At 35.2% G+C, this 24,303-nt stretch overlaps 1 pseudogene; it reads right to left on the reverse strand.

Annotated features, from left to right (window-relative positions):
• Nucleotides 1-43: 43 nt before the first annotated feature.
• LOC149248175 (sugar transporter ERD6-like 6) lies at nt 44-7,518 on the reverse strand (annotated as a pseudogene).
• Between the last annotated feature and the right edge of the window lie 16,785 nt (nt 7,519-24,303).

The following is a 24,303-nucleotide window of genomic DNA, read 5'->3' on the forward strand; positions in this document are numbered from 1 at the left end:
ACATGCCTCCACTTATCAAAGCACATTTGAAAATAGCACCAAATCAAATGACATTCAAGATGTGACTCACGGTCAAAGGCAGTGCATATCTGCACTCAAAAAGCTCTGATGTCTTGATGCTACTTTGTTGATTGCCCATCTCCATGATACTCTGAACCACAACGAAAACAAAATTGTGATTAGTTAGAAGATAATTGTCCCAGTATTAAAAAAAAAAGAAAAAAAAAAAGAAGAGGATTAATTCCTGTGATATGTACTATGCAATACCCAGACCATTTGCAAAGGCCAAAAAAACAGAAAGAAATAAGAAACCATACAGACTTCTGAAAATGGAAATGGAAAGCAAAATGAATGATGATAAATGAATTAAAGATTGGGAAAGCATACAAACAGAAGGAAAAGTATAAACAATTGAATGAGCACATTTTCTACAAAAAATTGAAACATCGGCATTAGATCCTACAATGAATCTTCAAAACCTTTATTACCAATTTTTTCCTGCATGTGTATGAGCATAAAGAATGAGACCTTACTAATAATGGATCATAGTAAATCAGTGACAAGGGCACCAACAAAAAGTTTCATATCATTTCATTGTACATGCTTGGATGTGCTACTAACTCACCAACCATCTTGGTGATTCTGGGATAAAGAAGAGTCCAAGCACCAAAAGGGCACAAGGAATTATGCCTGCCCAGCTAAAGATGTCATTATATGGCTATTATTTGGAAAATGATAAAGGATCTCCATAAACTATCCCCAACAAAAATGAATTCAAGGTATACCTATAATTGTAAGAGGCCTCCAGGAAACGAATAGCCCAAACAAGTATGCCAGCATAATACCAACTGCCACTGAGAGCTGTTAAAAAATCAATAGTTATTATCAAACATATTATTCGTATGGATTTTCAGTAAATCACCATTAGTGATTCTGAATATTGAAATTTATGCACAATCATATTTACTCTAGCACTTCAGAAGACAGTAACAAGACTAAATGTTACTAAAATTACTAATACAGCAAAATCTCACCTAATTTACTGCCCCAAGACCTCCTCGAAGGTGCCTTGGTGCTATCTCAGATATGTATACAGGTACCTAAAAGAACCATATCAAATACTGTATGTTAGAATCATACTTGTCCATTTGTAGTTTTGTATACATAATCTTCATTCACATATTCTACACCTAAATATAGAAAACATTTAAAATACTACTAGCCCTTTCCCAACCTTGTGAGAAAGGTCTTACTTACAGCAAATGAGATGACCCCAACTCCAAACCCTGTGAAAAATCTTCCCCAGTAAAAAAATAAAGAATCATGCAACCATAGCAGGATCAAATAAAGAATTGGCTTCCAATTTAGAATCCAAATGAACCAGAAACTTTCCAATTTCTAGTCAAGACCCTTCTCTAAGATAGTTTAACTTGCCTTTGCAAAGAAAATGACAAGCCACCCAATAATATTTGGAATGGCAGCCACTAATAATGCCTGCATACAAACATAGAATATTAAAGGTACTTACGCCTTTCCGTCCAATATAATCAGCAACCTGTCCACTGACTATTGCACCCACCATGGCTCCTACATTTGATAAGGATCCAAATAAAGATGTTGGTAATTGACAACTAATTAATGTAAATTTGGGTAAAATTGTATTAGTTATTGACAAGTTAGTTTCATACCGAATCAACAGTTATGTAACTGAGGAGGCTCATATAAAACTGATGAATGCCCGAACTATTGTGGATGGAAAATAATTTATTGATTGAATAGAAATTCCAATCCCTTGCCCCGTGGATGTTTCCTGGACACCCTGTCAGGGTTTTACCACGTAAATCTTGAGTTTTTTACTTGTGTGGTTGTATTCAGTTTCATTTCTTTCTTGGTTAAATTAACCTATTGTAACTACAATTGGTATCAGAGCTCGGTTAAAGAAATCCCATCATAGCCGTGAGACAAATCCGCCAAAGAGAGATGTTGTCTCCGTCGAAGAGCAGTGTTTGACTCAAGTCAAATGCACCCGATCTGTCGATTGCTGAAGAACTAAAGAAACTGTCAATCAAAGAGCAGCAACCGCTGAAAAATTGCTAGAGTGTCGCAGAGGAGCAAGACAATCGTTTTTTCAGGCAGCAAGTCGTCACCAATAAAATTTGACGTTGCAGACAAAAAGAAAAAAGGGATAGCGCTGCTGGAAAGAGTTGTGGTAGGGAAGCCCGTCTGTCTACCCCATGAAGAGAACACCGCCAGCCCTCTGCATGTGAAGAAAAATGCAACTGCTACCACTTTCCATTGTTTGAGCCACACTTTGAAGGAAATGCATTGTGAACCCTTGCCACTGTTATTGTAAAGAGCAAGCCCCTGCTGCTGTTGTGAAGGGAACATCGTTTCTGCATAGAGACTTTGTCACTGCAGCCATTCGGGAAGAAGGTTTTGCGTCAATCTGTTGTGGAAGATCCAAGTAATTTTTTTTTACAGTGAAATAATTTGAAAGCAAATTTTTCCCAGAATTTTTTTGGACTAAAAAAAAAACTAGTGGAAAATTTTCCAGAAATTTGTTAAAATTGATGGGAGAAGAGTAGGGTTTCATTAATTTGAAGGAAAGAAAAACAAGTTTTTTTTCAACAAAATCTGTTGAAGGGTTTCTCTGTTTGAAAAAGGGGGGCATTTCTTTTTTAAATAACAGAATCCAGAAAATTGAAATAAGTTTTTGTTTTTTGTTAAAAGGGGAGATTGAGAAATTTGGTTTTACTCAGATTTCTAAATAAGGGAAACCAAAAAAAAAACCCTAGTTGAAAAAAGGAAACCCTAGGAGGAAGGATTTGTAGGAAATAAATGGCTAAAATGATGAATGCAAAGTTCGATGTGGAGAAATTCACCGGCCATAACAACTTTGCTCTTTGGAAACTGAAATTTAGGGATTTGCTGGTGCAACAAGGGTTGCACAAATATTTGGACAGGGCAAATAAGAAACCTACTAGCATGAAAGATTCAGACTGGGAGGACTTGGATGCCCGAGCTCTCAGTACCATCAGGTTATGCCTGGCGGATGAAGTTCTCTTCAACATTGTTGAAGAGAGTACAGCTTCAGGCTTATGGGAAAAATTGGAAAAACTATATATTAAAAAGTTGTTAACCAATAGAATTTATTTGAAAAGACAATTGTACAGTCTTCGAATGAAGGAGGTTTCAAAAGTTGTAGAGCATTTAAATGTTTTTAATACACTTATATGCCAATTATCAGATATGGAAGTTAAAATTCAGGAAGAAGACAAAGCTATAACCTTGTTGTGTTCTCTGCTCGAGTCATGGGACCACTTCGTAACTTCAATCAGTTTGAGCACCGCTGATTCTTTGAAACTTGAATCAGTTGTGGGAGCTCTCTTGTCTGAAGAAGTACGAAGGAAATCCAGTGCTGAAATAGCAACACGAGAAGCCATGATAGCTAGAGAACGGTCAAAGGAAAGAGGAGGAAAAACAAGGGGGTCTTCCAGATCTAAATCAAAGGAAAAGAAGTGTAAGGAAAAATGTTGGCACCACAACAAAATTGGGCACCTTAAGAAGGATTGTTGGAAACGAAAAGAGTTTGATAACCCGAAGAAGGAAGCAAATCAGGTTGATTCAGGTATGACAGACGAAGTTTTATCTGCTAAAGAATTATGTATGATAGATGAAACTTTACCTATATGTAATGTCTCTCAGGGTTTTGAAAGTTGGCTGTTAGACTCTGGTGCTTCTCATCACATGTGTCCACACAGAAATTGGTTTACTTCATATGAAGATGTAAATGGTAGTTCTGTGTTTATGGGTAATAATGTAACATGTCAGACTATTGGGTTGGGAAATATCAGGATTAAAATGTATGATAACATAGTTAGAACATTAACTAGTGTTAGACATGTACCTAAATTGAAGAAAAATTTGATTTCTTTGGGAGTGTTGGATTCGGATGGTTATAAGTTTACAAGTCAGAATGGAGTGCTGAAAGTCTCTAAAGGTGCCCTAGTTGTTATGAAAGCAGAAAAGGTCAGAAATCTTTACAGACTCAAAGGAAGTACTCAGGTGAGTGAAGCAGTTATTGTGTCAGAAAAAGAAGAAGAATGTACTCTCTTATGGCATCAACGATTAGGTCACATGAGCGAGAAAGGTCTTCAGATACTGATGAAACGTAAATCTCTTCCTGATCTAAAATCTTTGAAGTTGGATTTCTGTAAACATTGTGTGTATGGAAAACAGTGTAAACATAGATTTAAAATTGGAAATCATAATAGTAAAGATATTTTAGACTATATTCATTCTGATTTGTAGGGACCATCTCCTGTTGTATTATATGGAGGTGCTCTATATTTTTTAACGTTTATTGATGATTTCTCCCGTAAAGTTTGGGTCTTTATGCTGAAAAAGAAAGCTGATGTATTCAATATCTTTAAACAATTTAAAGCAATGGTAGAGAAAAGAACTGTGATGCTAATGCTCTTATTCCTAAAAATCAGCATTCAAAATTAGATCCAAAATCGAAATGTTATGTATTTGTTGGGTATGACTATGCGGTGAAAGGATACAGGTTGTGGGATATTACATCACGGAAGATAGTCATTAGTAGAGATGTAACATTTGATGAATCCTCTCTTTTAAAATCAAATGTTGAAAGAATTGAATAGGAACAGGTATCGCCAGATCAACAAATTTAGTTGGAGGCTAGACTTTTTGGTGACAGTTAAAAGGAAGAAGAGATTTCTGGAGAAAAAGGTGTTGAAGATACAAAGGAAATTGTTGAAGTTTCTAAACCGGTTTAGCAACCAGTCACTCTAAGAAGGTCTACAAGGGAAAGGAAAACTCCCAAAAGGTATGAAGATTCTGCTTCATCTTTTGCTTTGATTACTGAATATGGGGAACCTTCTTGTTATCAATAAGCAGTAGATGATACAGATAGCAAAAAATGGAAAATGGCTATGGAAGAAGAAATGGATTCCTTAGCCAAGAACAATACCTGGGATCTTGTAGAACTTCCTGAAGGGAGAAGTGTTGTTGGATGCAAATGGGTCTTCAAACTAAAACGGAAAGTTGATGGAAGTATCGAAAGGTATAAGGTGAGACTGGTAGCAAAAGGGTATTCTCAAGTTGAAGGTATCAAATTTCATGAGATTTTTTCACCAATTGTAAAACTTGTTTCTATTCGTACTGTGTTGGCACTAACTGCATTACTTAACCTTGAGTTAGAACAGTTAGATGTTAAAACAACTTTTCTACATGGTGATTTGAATGAAGAGTTATATATGGAACAACCAGAAGGTTTTGTACAAGGTCACAGCAGAAGATTAGTTTGCAAGCTCAGGAAATCATTGTATGGTCTGAGGCAGTCTCCTAGACAATGGTACAAGAAGTTTGACTCCTTCATGGTGAGCCAGAACTTTATTAGAAGTGAGTATGATCATTGTGTATACTTCAAGATTTGCAATGGCATATTCATTATCTTAGCTTTGTATGTTGATGATATTCTTATTGCAAGAAAAAGCATGGAAGAAATCAACAGGTTAAAGGCTCAGCTCTCTAGGACATTTGATATGAAGGATCTTGGCACAGCAAAACATATCTTGGCCATGGAGATACACACAGACAAGAAAAATGGTAAGATTTAGTTATCACAGCAGAATTATGTGGAGAAAGTACTTGAAAAGTTTTTTATGAACAATGTGAAACCTGTTAATGTTCCATTAGCTTCCCATTTTAAGCTTTCTTTGGTTTTGAGTCCTAGAACTGATGAAGAAAAGCAATATATGTCTCATGTACCATATGCAAATGTTGTAGGAAACTTCATGTATGCGATGGTATCTGTAAGACCTGACATTTCACATGCAGTTGGAGTTGTCAGTAGGTTCATGGAAAATCCAGGTGAAGAACATTGGCGAGCAGTGAAATGGGTGCTTCGATATATAAGAGGCACAAGTGACCGTTGCATCATCTTTAATGGTAGTGAAGGATCAGTCTGCGATATGTAGATGCTGATTATGCAGGTGATTTGAAAAAAAGAAGATCTACTACAGGTTATGTCTTTACTCTTGTAGGTGGAGCAATTAGTTGGATGTCAAAGCTTCAAGAAACAGTTGCGTTGTCCACTACCGAAGCAGAATATATAGCTGCTTCAGATGCCAGTAAGCAATCTGGTTAAAGGGTCTACTTGATGAGATTGGAAGGATGCAGGAGAAAGTGAATGTACTTTGTGACAGTCGGAGTGCTATTCACTAGGCTACAAACCCTACTTATCACAACAGAACCAAGCACATTGATGTAAGGTATCATTTTCTGAGACATGTGATCAATGGAAGAAAAGTAGCTCTTCAAAAGGTCCATACACAGGAGAATTGTGCAGACATATTCAAAAAGCCAGTTACAGTAGAGAAGTTGCGATGGTGTTTAGCTTCTCTTGGCTTGCAGAAGAGATGATGAATGGACATGGGCAAGGGATTAGGAAAATTGTTGTCAAGGCGGAGTTTTTTGGTAATTAACAACTAATTAATGTAAATTTGGGTAAAATTGTATTAGTTATTGACAAGTTAGTTTTATACCGAATCAACAGTTATGTAATTGAGGAGGCTCATATAAAATTGATGAATGCTCGAACTATTGTGGATGGAAAATCATTTATAGATTGAATATAAATTCCAATCCCTTGCCCCGTGGATGTTTCCTTGACACCCTGTCAGGGTTTTACCACGTAAATCTTGAGTCTTTTACTTGTGTGGTTGTATTAAGTTTCTTTTTCTTTTCTTGTTTGATAACCTCTTGTAACTACAAAAGAGAACTGACACATAATTCAACATGTTTTAGGTCACAAGTGGATTTTCTGTAGCCCCATTGGGAAAGATCAATCACTATAACTCAGTAGGCAACAATTGAAATCTTTTATGGGAGCATTTGAAACTTATGGACTGATTGTGTTGGACAATATTAAATACACCTAAATAGATATTAAATAGGTCCATGAATTTCTTAAGAGATGTATGATTGTCTATGTATTTTTCATAAAAGTCTAACTAAAATGCATGCCCTTAAAAATATTCTAACAATGAAAGTGTACCTGAGACAACGTTAAACCAAGATCATCAACGATCCCATTTTGAGTAGGCGAAGAATATCCAACCTGTTACAACATTACTTTGTCAGAATCGTGAGAAATTTAATCAACCTTTCCCTGTTTTTAAGACTAAAAGGAATTCAAGACAAATGTTGAGAAGCAAACTAAGAAATAAGAAAAATGACTTACACAGAATCCAAACTCTATAGGCCCCAAGGCAACAATAGATGTACAAAGTATTGCAACAAGAGAACTCCCTTGGAGGGCTTGAAAATCTACACTTTTAGCCCCTTTACCACTAGGACGACTAGATTTTGATCTGCTATGCCGACTACTTCTTTTTTCTAAAAGAGGCTTCTTTACATCTCTACTGTCAGCCCCGTTTCCTGTCTCCAAATCATCTTTGTATGCCATCTGGTCCTCGAGGGTAAAAGTCCCAGAGACCAAATTTCTTGCAAATTTAATGCTACTTTACTAAACTCTTGCACAATTTAGCCCATGAAAACCTTTAACAGTAGCACATGATGATAGGAATCAATGCTAGTAAATAAAAGGGCTTTGTTGTGTTTGATCACTCTACAACATGATTGCAAATATAGTCACCATAAAATATGGCACATAATAGAGACTTCACCAGTGATATTCGGTTCAATTATATCCAAAAAGTCTTAATTTTCTAAATAACAGCAACTAGCAGATGAGAAAATAGAACATATAAGAAATCCATTTCTTTCAAGCATAAAGAGATACAATGCAAAACATAAATAAAATAGATTCAAATCTTCACAAGCATGTTGAATTATGGAATACTAAACCTTAAATAACATCATATTTTAGCTCAATCAAACTAAAACATCTCACATTCACATCGTGATGGTCTATAGATTTCTCTGTTATCTAATAATCTAGAACACTGGAAATATAATATTGTGCAAACTGTATTATGCGTTTGGAATATGTAAAATTTACAAGCATTTAGTCATATAGGATCCCTTTCAATGCAGCATCTTAACTCTCTAGGTTGTCGCAAAACCTCCATAACAAAAAAACTGCCAAAATAGTAATAATGGAAAACATAAAAGTTGGTGCAAACAAGAAATGACAAACAACAAAACCTCTCACAAAAGAAGTCATATTTGGCACTTTAAACATACAATTTAGCAATGCATGTCCACTTCTCTATATAGAAAATGTCAAGAATACTACAATAACAAAGTGGCCATGTGGGAAAGACAAGTATGTTAGGCACTTTAAACATACAATTTAGCAATGCATGTCTTCTTCTCTATATAGAAAATGTCAAGAATACTACAAGAACAGAGTGGCCATGTGGGAAAGACAAGTCTGTTAGCTTTTGAAGAATCTAAGCAACAATGAAGTTGATTAGGTTAGGTCACCAACACAATCTGTGGGGTGTAGCGTGATTGAAAGATCAAACATACAAGCTACCTGCCAATCTATCATTGGCATGGAAAGCAGGATAAGATCCTACAGACCAATAGACCCTACAAAACCTCAGTCGATCCAACAAATTGTCTTTTGTTGAAGAAGCAACACCACTTTTTTCACAGTATATGAAGCAGTTGATTCCTAATAGTAAGTTGATCAAGTCAATGAACAACAACACCAGGAGCAGATCAATATGTAACTGGAGTCATAGTGGTAAGAATTGCTAATGGTTGAATAAAGATCATGAAACTACCAAATCATGGCAATGGTCCTATTAGAATAATTAAATAAAGATGTGGAATAAATTATTGGATAACAGAATTGTCATATTAGAAGAATTAAATAAAGATGTGGAATAAATTATTGCATAACAGAAGAGCTGACGGGTCAGATAATATCAACATTTTCTTTAATGCAGAGTATCTGTGTAAACTGCCAGAAGATACAGAGTCATCCTTTTCAAGAATGCAAACCATGACAAGAAGCAACAGTTCATATTTGAAAATCTTAAAAGTTTGGAAATCAATATTTGAAAGCAGTAGGAAGAAAGAATCGACTGAATCAGAATTCATATTGATGTTTTGCTCTAATGTCATGCAACATGAAATGCAATAGCTGGGGTGTCAACAACAAGAGAGAGACCTAACACAAATATTGAAAAATAAGGTGTCGAAAGAGTTGCTCTACACTATTGTGCAAAAATAAAATCCAACCAATGGAACCATAGAGACATACACTAATGTTGTAACTGATGTACAAAAAGAAATCCAACCAATGGAACCATAGAGGCATTCCCTTGGTCTGGGAACAGAGGAACTATATTCAACCCATCTACAGCCTTGCAGCAGCTGCATCATTAAAAATATTCATGCTAATGGAAAAGAACAACCAGTAAGATCACTCATGCCAAAGTCACGGAGTTGTGCATCATAAGTGAGGAAAGTGCACTAAAGATGTCAACTGAAAATCCTATTTGTAAGAATTGTGCCAAAGGAGGTATTAGATATAGCAGTCAAGAAAAATCAATGTTAATGTGCATCAAATATCGCAAACTAATGTAAATAACTGGAAGGAGACAATTGAAAAACCGCAGTTTAGATAAGTCTGTGTTGTTATTCATATTCAATGCACCGAAGGCATTGTCTATATTCTCTGCAATGTTAGAGATGCATGCACACACACATGCCTAAAGAGATGATAGATCACCCCCATCCAGATTCAAGTAAACACAATGTTAATGTGCATCAAATATTGCAAACTAATGTAAATAACTAGAAGGAGACAATTGAAAAACCGCAGTTTAGATAAGTCTATGTTGTTATTCGTATTCAATGCGTCCAAGGCATTGTCTATATTCTCTACAATGTTAGAGATGCATGCACACACACATGCCTGAAGATATGATAGATCACCCCCATCCAGGCTTTAGAATTCACTTGCAATCATTAATGGATCACAAAACTAGAAAATCATAATAATGATGTAATGAGACACAATTTAGGGTTTTTTAGTGGATTAAGTTAATGAAAAATCATCAAATGAAGAAATAATAAGGGATCGGATCCATCGTCAGAAAATAGTAGGCTTACAATAAAATATCACTGCATGAACATACCCATCAGGGGGATATTAATGTAGCTTAAGACAGATAGTTGCGGAAGGAGGAAACACTAGAACGATGAGATAATTATAACAATGAATAGTCTATGGTCACATCAGATCATGAGAAAGTTGCTAAGTATGAATGACCCCTAGATCTCATCATAAAGTATATCGATATATCTGCACCATCCAAAGCACTCACACAAAGGAAAGTTGTCTCGACACAAAGACCTCAAGTGTTAAGGTCATAGGAACTAAGTGATTGAATGCATCTTCTTTCAACCTCAAGCATGGAATCGGTAAGCTTCATATTCCCATGCCTCTCACTAAAGTTTTGCAACATCTAACACATAAGAAAGGGGTGATTGAATATTTGGGAATCGAAGCGTAAACTCAAGAGAAAATATCTAGCCCTCTTCCAACTCAAGACCTACTCTTGTCTCAGAGAAATGATGAAATGATCTTGAGCCGTGAACAGCTCCTTTGAGCCGATCTCATAAGCCTATCTAACGGTAGCCCTCAGAATCCAAGCTAGTCAAATCAACCAACCGGGGCTAGTTGAAAAATCTCTTTTCTATTGCTTGCACTAATGATACTTAACCATGCTAACCCTTATTAATCTCATTCCGATAAGTCAAGTCCAATAAATCACACGATGGAAGGACTAAACCACATCGACGACTCATATCTAAGTGGATCTGCATCCTTACTAGGCACCATTTGCATCTAGCATTAAGTCACTACGCTTATCTGTCACTGGTTCAACCTCGATTAATATCATATTTGCCGCCGAATCATCAAAAAATAAATTCTCACAACAAAGTCTATAATAGCCTCATCCCAAGCGCATCCACCATAGACACGAGCAAGACCCATTCAGTCCTGATTCAAACTAACACTCATCATAGATGGATCACTCCGAGAAAAAGCAAACCACACTATAGTATTAGAATCTATTGTTTACCAAATGAATCAAATTGATCCCACAGTAGGGGGGACACCAAGGACAGAGGCTGAGTCAACAACACCAGAAGCAAGGCATCCAAGTATACAGAAACAAAGCAACCTCCAGAACCATCACCGGTTGAATCTATTGGTTCAATCGAAGAACCATGTTGAAAGCCTTTACACCCCCCCTTCTGGTTGTTCGAGAAGCAGTTTCACCATAAGAACTAATTGATCGAGTGGTTTAAGCTTGGGTGAGCCATTCTTCCTTATGACTATCTTATATTGATTATATGTAGACTAAAAGGATAAGGAAGCGTAAAAGTGTTCACTGGCCTTAGACCTGAACTAATTATGTGGCATCCTGCATGTCTTGCATGGTTGTTTTGGGGAACAGAGTAGTAAGGCGTGTGGCCTCCTTGTGGGGTCCACATGGCACATGAAGGTCATAGTTTATAATTTTGGTTCCATACAGAACTGTTGTCACTTACGATGTCCGCATGGCTTACAGGTGCTCACTTTGAATTCCCTTGCTATGTCGAGGAAGGACTTGCATTGCTCATGCGCAACCCCAAGAGTTAGCTATCATTACATGAATCGACAACCCCAAGAGTTAGCTATCATTACATGAATCGACAACCCCAAGAGTTAGCTATCAGCCAAATCCTGCAAAGAGAGGCCTTCTTTCACTCTAAGTGCCTATGCCTATGCCTTATCTAGTTATATCTTTGCTTCAATTACTTATATCTAGCTTAAGGCAGTGTGTGGGCTTGGAGAGTAGCTTGCTTTGATGTCGATGCAGGTTAATTGAATCCGCTACTAGAAGCTACATATATGGAATTGGATATGAAACTAGAGGATATGTCTTTGCACCTACTTTTAGATCTTCATATGCCTCATTCCCCGACCCTTTACCGAACACAACCTGAAATGATATGTTAGTATTAGAAGGTAAGCAACAAATGGAAGTGCACTAACACCTATATATAGGAACTGGAAGGGATGTTGGTATCGGTTCCTCCGTCAGGTAAACAATTAGCTCTGTTGCCTCCACCCCCGCTTATACTAGGTAAAATTCTGGTGGTAGTGGTGCTTTCTCCTCCTTCGCTCTACCCTGAATCTCGATCTCAGTATATCACCTTACGTCTGTCTTTCGTGGCCTTCAGATTGAAATGAGTGCTTCCGGTGGTTCAACTTCAATGGTTCATATATGGGCCGAATTCATTGATTATTCAATGGGCTCTGTCTCTACCCCAACCTTTACCTTTGCAGGTTCCTCTCCCATAGCTATTTCCACCTCTGGTACCAATACTATTGTCTTTGATGGTTTCTATGTTCATAATTAACCTACCTTGTTGACTTATATAGAGCTACTACTGAATAATCGAGTTCCATTTACCATAAGCCAAGCCCACGAAGCATATTGCTAATACTACTGGTATATACAGTTCATCAGGTAGTGGGCATTCTAGTTTTAGGAATTGATTGTTCAATAGGAGTGGAGCGGGGCAAGCAAATACAAGGTGGAATTGAAGGGCATTCTAGTTGTAGGGACTGATTGATCAACAGGAGCAGAGTAGGGCAAGCGAATACAAGGTGGAATTGAAGGTACGATTTTGATGATCTCAAGTTTAAAGAATCTGAAATGTTTGGTAGTTGTGCAGGGTCGGCTATAGTCGCTCGCTAGGACCTCCGTTGCTGGCTGGGACCTCCGCTGCTTGGTGGCGCTTCAAACAACTTTCATTTCCATTTATACCAGGGCTGCTCTGCTTCTCTTCTAAGATAAATTCCTGGGTTAGAGAGTTTCAGTTCCAGGGTTGCTCTATTATGCTTCTAAGATAAAGTCCTGGGTTAGAGAGTTTAAGTTCCAGCGATTAACCGAACATCTGGAGTAGTCGAACATCCATCTAGTTCTTATGTCACCACCACTGTCACGACATCTTCATGCATCCTCCACAAGGATAATTTTAGGGGCGAATGTTCGCCCTTTGGCGAAATTAAGGGGTTTTAAATTTTTAGTGGGCGAATATTTTGTATCATAGTACATTTTTACAAATCACCTCAAATAGCCCACCTTATTTTAAGGGAGAGGGTAAAAAAGGTAAATTTAGCCCTTGAAATTAGGACTTACAACCTTCCATTCGCCCATTTTCAAGAATAGGTTTTATTTAAGTGAATCCATTTGCCCATTTTCAAGAATACGTTTTATTTAAGTGAATCCTATGGGCCAAATGCCATATTTATAAAAGAGGTATGGTAAATTAATAAAAATATAAATAAATGAGAGGTATGGTAAATAAATAAAACATTTTTTATATTTACTCCATAAGCCACCTTATATACATGTAAGGGTGTAAACAAATAAAAATATAAGTAAAGTGGAGGTATGGTAAATAAATAAAACGTCTTTTTATACTTACTCAAAAGGTATGGTAAATAAATAAAAATATAAATAAACTAGACGTATCGTAAATAAATAAAACCTCTTTTTATATTTAGTCCATAACCCTCGTTCTATTTATAAAGGCTCAAGAAAGAGGTTTTATTTAAGTGAATCCTATGGGCCAAATACCATATTTGTAAAAGAGGTATGGTAAATTAGTAAAAATTTAAATAAACGAGGTATGGTGAACAAATAAAACATTTTTTATATTTACTCTTAGGTGAAACCTATGGCCAAAATACTACGAGACACATACCATGGACTAGATTGTTATTAATACCATGCAAAAAACCATTATTAACCCTAATATTAGAATTAATAAAAATAAAAATGGCACATGGTATTGACCCATGGTATTCACCAAAATGGCACATGGTATTGACCCATGGTATTCACCTGGAATGTAGCCTATTTAAATGGGGGAATTAACCAGCATGTAGCCTATGCTAAGATTCACTAGGACTTTACAAAGTTTTATTATTTAGTGAAAGACTCGCCAAGATCTTACAAGATTTTATAATTGAGTAAAATATTCGCCATGCCTGGTGAGAGATTCGGCAAAAAATTATATATACATATTATATTATTGATAAAATCGCCTTCCATTTTTCCCATATACCATGGAGATTCGCCCATTTATTATATTTATAAATTTAGGGGGGGTTCTTAAAATTTTCCCTGATCCTCCACCTCCACCTCCACCTATAATGCATGCATCCACCACCTATAATGTGCATCCAGCACCTGTAATGAACCTACCACCATAACAAAAACAAAATTTTGGCACATAATAACACATAGTATTTAATAACCCAAACTAATGCTAACATTACTTGGCCACTCCAAAAAAACCTAAACTAATGCTAAATTTACTTACTCCAAAAAATTACTTGGCCACTCCAAAAAAATTCTAATAATTGGCCACTCCAAAAAAACCCAAACTAATGCTAACATTACTTACTCCAAAAAATTACTTGGCCACTCCAAAAAAATTCTAAAAATTCTAAAAATGAACTGACTAGCTAAAATATAATATATAGTTCAGCCTCTTCTGCCTCGGGAAGAGGCCAAATAAGATGTTAAGATGTTTAATAGAATGAGAAAGGATAAATCTCAAAGCAATCAAATATAAGGAATTTTTTTTGGCAAAATTGAATACAAAGTGATGTCAAATGCTAAACAATGATTACTATAGTCCATGCCACCTGGCAAATGACAAGGACTAATAATATAACATAAAAGTGTGATATCCCTCACAATATCTTAATAAAATCTCACAACTATTTTTATAAATTTTTATTAAGCATAAAAAAAAGTCAAAAGAAAGTGACCCCTTAATTTATTTGGCAATGCCCTTATTTCAATAATATTGAATATAAAAAACTACTTTGTTATATTTCTTTTGACCAAGATATATGTAACAATATAAATTAATTAATAAAAGTAACTTAAAAACTGGTTTACAAAAAATATAAGTTTATAAGTGAGCATATCCATTTAAAATTATAAAACATTGGGTAATTAGGCAAGTCAGGGAAGTGAGATGAGTGAGGGGGTGTTGCTTTATGTAATGATGGAGGGAGATGTACTCATTTCTCTTCGTAATAATAGGGTTGTGATTTGGGTGAGTTAGATAGTTATATTTATTTATAAGTTAATTTAATGTAAATTAGGTTTATATCTTTTATATGTGATTATAATTTTAATTAATTTAATGTAAATTAGGTTTATATCTTTTATATGTGATTATAATTTTTTAAAATTGATTTTTATTAATGTTTAATTTTTTTAATTAATAGATAAGTTGTATTGGTGTTAGTTATATTTTAGTGTTTTATGCTAAGTTTTTATTCGTGGTTAGTATTAATTTCTAAATTTTACTGAGTTAATTAAGAGATTCTTTTATTTTTATGAGTTGTTTATTGGTTTTTTGGGAATTAGGTTAGGATGAACCTTCTGACAGTTGACATTCTCTATTCTGTATTTTTGGTTTTGAGTTAGGTTGAGGTTTTCAGCAAGTTTTTATTCTCAACAAGTTTTGGTATTCTTCCAATAGGCTATGAGGATGATGAGATAGCAAGCCCACCGTCGATGTGGAGGTAGCAGTAGAGGGCTCCTTGGTGGTTTGCAAGCCCAACTTGGAGCCCATTCTTTGACTTGACACTTGCACCAACAAACACCATCGGAGGTGCAATAAGAGTTGCATGAGGAAGATGAGGAAACAAGTGCATAGCAAAATTGTCTCCAAGATTCAAATATTATTCATACAGTTGTAGATTGAGTGCCTAATATAGGTCAATCAAGGGGGAGACTGAACCATTACTTGCATACTATAGATCTTTATTGGCAACTAAAATCACCCTTGGGGAAGGCCCCCTTGGAATGAAATGATGCGAAAGACGAAATTTTGTTGATGTTATATGAATTCTAACTACACTTCAAAGGCATGGAAAACCATTTGGCTTGGGTGGAGGCTACTATCATGCATGGAAAGAGACCTACTCCAGATGTTCTAGTTGATCTGATGCCCATTGAGGTGGATGCTTCCACCTCTTCTTAATCTTTTGAATGTTTGGAGTTACTATGTCAATAGTTGATCCAATGCCCATTGAGGTGGATGCTTCCACCTCTTCTCAATGCTTTGAATGTTTGGACTCTATGTCCATTTGGTCTTTTAGTCCATTAAAGCCTCTGAAAGATGTAAATTACTTTGTGAGCATTATAGTTAGCATGCTCAAGTCTTGCTTTCTTTTTGTTATTTTTTGGTATTTAGCTCTTTACTAGACAAATTTTGTTTTGACAATGATTTAGTTTCCCATCAACAAACAAAAGACACTCATACATCTAAACACTATTTAATCTTTTTTGATAATCTAAAAAAAATATTTTACCAAAAAAATAAAAAATAAAATAAAATAAAAACTTAATATATGAATCTTATTATCTTTAAAAAAAAAAATTATACAATGTGAAATTTAATCTTCTTCCTAATTAATAAATTTAAATTAATTTTTTTTAATAGTTTTATATGCAAAATTTATTTTTTCTTATTTAAAATAAAAAATATATATTTTTAATTCCCAGGCCCTTAATTTCTATATTTAAATTATAAAATACTTAAATTGCTCTCGATAAAATAAATCAATTTAACATCTAATTATATAAATAAAAACGTTACATATAATAACAAAATAAATCACTATAAATTCCTTTTCTGCACACCAAATCCTAGTATACTCGTTTATTTTGCCCAAATTGATTGTTTGTTGCATGTTCTTTTCTAATCCCAATGACCAAATTCAATGGTTCCTTATCGGTCGATGGCATTAAATTAAATTATTAAATTCCATGAATATGAAATTAAAGTCCCACCAATATCAATATTAATATTAAATTCAAATTTTTATTTATTATTTTCGATTTAGTGGCAATCGACGAGAGGCCAGACGTATCCCACCCAAGTTTAACTACTCCACTAGTTAAAGATTCGCACGCTCTTCCCCATGAAGTCACCAGTATCAAGGACGGTATTATTATACTAATCTAGCGAAACTTTTGCCTGTAAGTAAATACATAAATATAGCCAAATAATAATTATGGTAAAGCCACTGAAAGCGACGTTGTCCGCGGTGATGAAATTGCTTCAGCTGGCAGTCACCTAATAATGGTCCTGCATTCAATTTTTTATTAATATGATCAAATCCGCGGGCTACGACGACTATTGAAACGAGAACAGGCCGCGTATTGTCCTCCTCGTCATGTTATTAATATGTGCCGACTCCCTCTGCAGTAATAACAAGCAGCGGGATAATTGTGCGCAGTTATGGAGAAATATACAGGCGTCATATCATATGTTTACACTCGTTTCAGAGCCAGAGAACGAGGCATGTACCAGAGGCTTGAGCGAGGCATGTACCAGAGGCTTGAGCGAGGAGGAGGAGCGGGAAAGAGGAGAAGAAGTTTGAGAATAATCAGATGGAGGAATTTCAGTCGAACTCGAATATCTGCATGGGGAATCTGTTTTCCAGTTCGTGTTAAAGTATTTCTTTCCAACAATGTCTTGAGAGAGAAGCGAAAAGGAACCTGAGCGTTTCAGTGGCATGGATCTATGCCTGTTTTTTAGGCTAATTATTTTTTCTGATTAATTCACGAGGATCGGAAGATCTGAGTAGATTGAACTTTTCGCAAAGAATGTCTTAACAGTTACTTCTGTTTATTGCAAGGTTATCTATTTATTGTTTATGGTCAATTTTTTGACTATTTATTTATTTATTGTAATGGTTTTTTTAACAGTATTTCTTAATAATATATTTATGGTTACAAGATGAAGTAGATCTATTGGGCCTAATGGTTAAGAGCATATGTTTTTTCCTAAGAGGTTATAGGTTCAAAACCAGATGGGTTAGAGTATGTATTCTTTTGTAGACTTAGTAGTCAAATAACTCGGTGGAAGTGAGTCCCTTGTTCCACAAACAAAAGTGGCTTGGTTGTGTAATAATAATAATTGAGATACCATTGCAAGAAATTCAATCCCAAAATTAACCAAAGGAATTGACATCAATCACCACTATAATTATCATGAGCTTTCTCTAAGCACTAACCATAATAATCCAATTAGTTGAAACCGATAGCTAGAAAGAATTATTTTGGGGAATCTCAAAATTAACCAAAGGAATTGACATCAATCACCAATATAATTATCATGAGCTTTCTCTAAGCACTAACCATAATAATCCAATTAGTTGATAGCTAGAAAGAATTATTCTGGGGAATCTCAAAATTAACCAAAGGAATTGACATCAATCACCAATATAATTATCATGAGCTTTCTCTAAGCACTAACCATAATAATCCAATTAGTTGAAACCGATAGCTAGAATTATTAGAATTATTCTGGGGAATCTCAAAATTAACCAAAGGAATTGACATCAATCACCAATATAATTATCATGAGCTTTCTCTAAGCACTAACCATAATAATCCAATTAGTTGAAACAAATCTCATTTATGTGTATTTGGTTCAAAATTAGCTAGAATTGTTCCGGGGAATCTCAAAATTAACCAAAGGAATTGACATCAATCACCAATATAATTATCATGAGCTTTCTCTAAGCACTAACCATAATAACCCAATTAGTTGAAACAAATCTCATTTATGTGTATTTGGTTCAAAATTTCATTCTTTCTCTGCATATTAGTTCTATGGTACAACAGCCAAAGGAATTGGCATCAATCACCAATATAATTATCATGAGCTTTCTCTAAAGAGTAGGGACCATTATCCTTACTTAGCATATTGCTCTTCTGAAACTATTGCCCGTTCTACTCCCTCAAGCCGAACCAGAGGTTGGTTTACAGGGGTTTCAAACCTCTTAGAGTCATTAGGAATTCAGTTGGATCGTCTCCCTCCTTTCCGATATTCCTTAGATGCTCCTGGTCACCTTTTACTTACTAGACAAGAGCTAAACAAGATCATCAGGGAGGACATCTACAGGCAATTCATCCAAGTCACCTAGGTCAATCCTCCAAGAGGGTTGCGCCCAAAGATGGCCTTCTATGTTGTGCACTTCTTGGAGTTGAGAGACAAACTCATTGTTCGACCCCAGTATACATTTCACCACTGGATGCATGCTCTTCGCATTCCTCTAGGCCCGTTCAGAGTAGGTTCTCATAGACTTTGAGTAGAGACAGACTACTAGGTGGATAGACTAAACAGACTCTGTCAGGTATGTAATTTACAGGAAGTGGAGACCGAGGTGCACTTCATCCTTGGATGCCTTGTCTACTACGAGATCAAAGGAAGGTTTCATTGCTTGTTCAGAGATTCTCAGACCCTCACCGACTTTTTCAGGTACCTCGATCAGAAATGTTTGGCCCTATATATGCAGGAGGCTCTTGGTTTCGAGCGCATATTCTTCAGCCTCCCATCAGACCAAACCTTACACTGTTGGAAATAATATTGAGAGAGGGGGGTGAATCAGTATTAATCAAATAAATAATCTTTTTCTTTTCATACTCAATTTTATATACGCTACTTCAATGAAGGTAACCCACATGTACACACAACTGTGTTTAAGGAAACAAGCGTATATCCAGCAAATTAATGATTCAATTAATTCATCGTATGTTGATCTTTAATCAGTGCATCAGTACTTCATTAACCATATAAACAGTAACCATGTGCAGTAATATCAGAACAAACCATCACACATAAGAAACACACATGAACACCAAGATTTAAGGTAGAAACCCAATGTGGGTGAAAACCAACTGCTGCTATCGTCTTTGTCTTCTTTTAATAATAAGAAAATCCGTTTACAACATTGTACTAGTGCAGACTCATACCATTACGCAGGCTTCTACCTGTAGAAGGTTACTACCTTCTCTAATTCTCCAGCTTCTACTGGAAGGGAGCTACAACTCCCTTGCTCTTGTACTAGCCGATATGTTCACTAGTACGTAGGCGTCGACCTACAAAAGGCTACAACCTTCTCTTCTTCCTCCAGAGACCACGTTTCATAAATTTTCAGACTAGATGCTCCTGGTACACAACAATACACATGAAGGCCTCGTTTCATCTAATTTTCATACTGGACCCATTATCAACATTAAAGCTCAAAATCAATCACCACTGCAATACAACCATCAAATACATCTGCATTAACCAATCATTGAAACTCAATCATCAATATCTGCATCACCCATAACTAAATCACTTAAAGCCCATCGTCACTGAAGCAAATCCCAATCAATCAATCTGAACATTCAATATACTGTCATCAAACTACAATCACCAAAACACAGAGCAGAACCCAGAATTTTGCAACAACAATCAGATCCACCTGTAACTTCAAATATCATATTACATAATGTATACGCTACTTAGACGTGTTGAACCAACGTGTATACGCACTTTTATCAAATCCAACCAGTGTATATGTCTGTAAATATTAATTCATAATGTTGCAGCTATTCCAAACTTCAGTCATACCCATATCATAACATTTATAGAACAACGCATACGTTAGTATTCAGATCTAGACTATACATGATCAAATCACATAATGATAATTCATTTCAAGCCTTAATATCCTGATCCATCATTAGATCTTATCTTCATCAACCGCTAAGGCTCATCCTTGGTTCAGAGTAAACACAACACCATAAGCCAATAACCTGCATACTAGATCTTCACATTCCATCAAATATTCGATGCTTGCACACTAGGCCTAATGATCTTCTTCTCCTTATATAGTTTTAGGCCTTTCTCAATACCGTGGACCAAAACTACTTATGACCAATACCTTGGACCAAATACCTAGGGTCAATACCTTGGACGAAATACCTTGGATCAATACCATGGATAAAAAATACCATGGACCAAATACCTCGGACCAAAAACTTAGTTTTCCAAGATATACGCTCTTTTTCTTCTGTGAAAGTGTGTGTGTACGTATACACTACTTGTGGTCAATGAACCTGCATGTATATGCAGCTTGGTTAAGGTGAACCTGCGTATACCTCTCTTTCTTCATTCTTTGTAGTCTGATTTGTAATTCTTTGCTGTTAACCTGTTGTACTATGATCTTTCATCTGAGTGAGTTGCCATCAAGGACAACACCTATATCATAATGCCAACACACACAAAGAGTCACGACATTTTTCAAGGTACTACCTTGAGACAGGGACACCAAGAGATCGATTGATGCCAATACGTATCCAGACTCCAGATCAGTGAGGATCCGTGGGACCTCACCCTGCCACATGAGATCTCAGTAGCAATTCCGTCTCAGATCTGTTCCTGGGAGACAGACTAGGTCCTCTAGCATTCAACGTGTGAACCCCCCCAGGACATGATTTAGTGGACAGTCTGCACTTGCCATCGACATTTCATCAAGCCAACAGACATTGTTGAGTTTCTTCAATGTTATTCATTCAACCTCAAATGTTAGGAGAGATGGGTCTAATCCTCAGACCTATTAGGTCCTGGATCTTTTTCGCTAGGGCCAGATGTTGATTTACTTCATGCATTGTATCTTTGATTTACTTCATGCATTGTATCTTTTATAGGGTTCTCCCGCTTTATATATACATCAGTGTACTCAACAATCCCTTTGACCTACTTTGTGGTCATTAGTTGGACACAAATATAATTATCTTATCTTATCTTATCTAAGCACTAACCATAATAATACAATTAGTTGAAACAAATCTCATTTATGTGTATTTGGTTTAATTCATTGTCTCCATGTTTTGAAATTTGAGCTTAATTATAACTTTATTATATATATATAATTATGTTGATAGTAAATTTTAGGAATATTTTAAAATCCGAAGGTCAAGAGAGGGGTCAAAGAATTGACCTCTCTTTTGACCCTCAGATTCTTGGGTATTCCTAAAATGTGTGATATACTTAAAATGTCCCAGTTATAAGACACTGAAAGTGATTAAACTAATTAGTATTGTAATTTTAACAAAACCTAATTTTATAATCTACAATATATTTAAAACAGTGAGTGTGCATGTATTTTGTTAAGACATGAGACATTTTTCATGTAAAAATAATTGATTATAAATTTTGTAGATAAAAAAAATTCAACCATGTTAATAGTGGTGTTGCCCTGTTATTCTTGATAGTTTTATTTACTTAAATATTTATCCATAATAATTTTTTAACCAAAAACTAATCCCTAAAATTACACATAAACTTTTATATATATATATATATATATATATATATATTTAATTTCATATGGATTAGGTAAATATCATCAAAACTCTATCAATAGAATTGCAAGGTAAATTATCAAACTCGGTCAATGAAATCCATGAACTTTTTTCTGGATCAGTGTTCTTAATACAATATAAAAATATAATTGTGATACTCATATCACAATAAACTTGATTTCCCACGTTCATGATTCTCAGAAGGCGTAAGAAAAAAAGCCCCAAAAAACTTGTTTTTTGATTTCCCAGGTTCATGATTTTGGGAAGATATAAGAAAAAAATGCCAAATGCCCTTTTTACTATTTTAAATGGTTCCCAAAAAACAATTTATAAGGCATTTTGAATGAGCAAACCAGTTCAATGAAGTGAGGAATACAAATTAAGTACTGTATTAGGAGGAAAAGGTAAAAAACCAACAAAAACATTGTAGGAATTATTTTTATAGAACGGCCCAAACTAATTTTCAACTCCATCATTCTATTTTTGGTATTGTATGGAGTATCCCATTGCAATATTTGAACATTTCATAGATTCAATTTTAATATAATTCATAATTTTTTTTATTAATTTACAGTTTCAAAATTACCATCTAAACAATAAACTATTCTGATTTTACCAAGAAACTGACCCTGAATTCCAAAATGGTTCCCAAAAAACAATTTATAAAGCATTTTGAATGAGCAAACTAGTTCAATGAAGTGAGGAATACAATTTAAGTACTCTATTAGGAGGAAAAGGAAAAAAAACCAACAAAAACTTTACAGGAATCATTTTTATAGAGCGGCGTGAACTAATTTTCAACTGCATCATTCTATTTTTGGTATTGTAGGGAGTATCTAATTGCAATATTTGGGCATTTCATAGATTCCTTTTTAATATAATTCATAATTTTTTTTATTATTTACATTTTTAAAATTACAATCTAAACAATAAACTATATTGATTTTACAAAAAGTGTTTCCATGATTTCAATTAGAATTATCAAGAAAATGAACCTGATTTTACAAAAAACTGTTTCCATGATTCCAACTAGAATTACCAAGAAACTGAACCTGAATTCCAACTAGAATTACCAAAAAAACACTGAACATTTTAATTCATCCACAATCCAGTCCTTCTGAAACACGAAATGGATTCCAACTAAAATTACGAGAAACTCAATATCAATATTTTAATTCATCCACAGTAGATTCCTTATGAAACACACAATGTCACTTATGGGAGTTCTTTAAAACAAGACCGTAGCTGTTATATACCTAGGGGGGATAATATGGGGTACCAAGGAAGGTACCCAAGGTAATAATGTAATAATGGGATGGGCCATAGTAATAAATAAGGTGGTTAACCCATATCATGTAAGGGACCACAAGTAGTTAATAATAATGTAATGGGCCCATGGTATTAGTTTAATGGTATGAGAGAACTATGGTAATAATCCATGGTATTGTATGTATGAGGCCTATATAGAGGCTAGAGACTCCACATGGAGAAATAGTGAAGGATTATTGTACAAACAGACATATGGCTTGTGGAGTGTTCTCCTTCCTTAAGGAGTGAATGTATGGTGTTGTCCTACCTTAAGGGTTTTGATCTATAAATAATCATTTCATATTATTTCTGGGTTTATTTGCATTATCTTACATTTTCATATTAGATCTATAACAAGTGGTATCAGAGCTATAATATTTCTGGGTCAAATCTATAACAAGTGGTATCAGAGCACTTTCTTGAGCAAAAGTGGAGAATTTTTTTTTTAATTTTTTGCAGGATTTCGGGGGTAACGAGTTTTCAGATCAGATCTGTATGTTTTGGTGCAAGATCTGCAAAATATAATTGCATATCTAGATTTTATGTGAAAAATACCCGATTTCAAAAAAAAAAATCGGCTGAATCGGATTCCAAATGAAGGAGATATCACTGATCTAAAAATCAGTGGTGTTGCAGACAATTTTTCAGGGCAGCGAAGTTGTGGCACAGATCTGGACGTATTGGTGTAAGATTTTCAAAATCTAATTGCAGATTTGTATTCTTTGTGAAAAAATAGCCGATTTAAAAAAAA

The sequence above is a fragment of the Pinus tabuliformis genome, chromosome 7 (genome assembly GCF_031772625.1).
Source record: "Pinus tabuliformis cultivar Carrire ecotype Pingquan chromosome 7, CPIR1, whole genome shotgun sequence".
NCBI lineage: Eukaryota > Viridiplantae > Streptophyta > Pinopsida > Pinales > Pinaceae > Pinus > Pinus tabuliformis.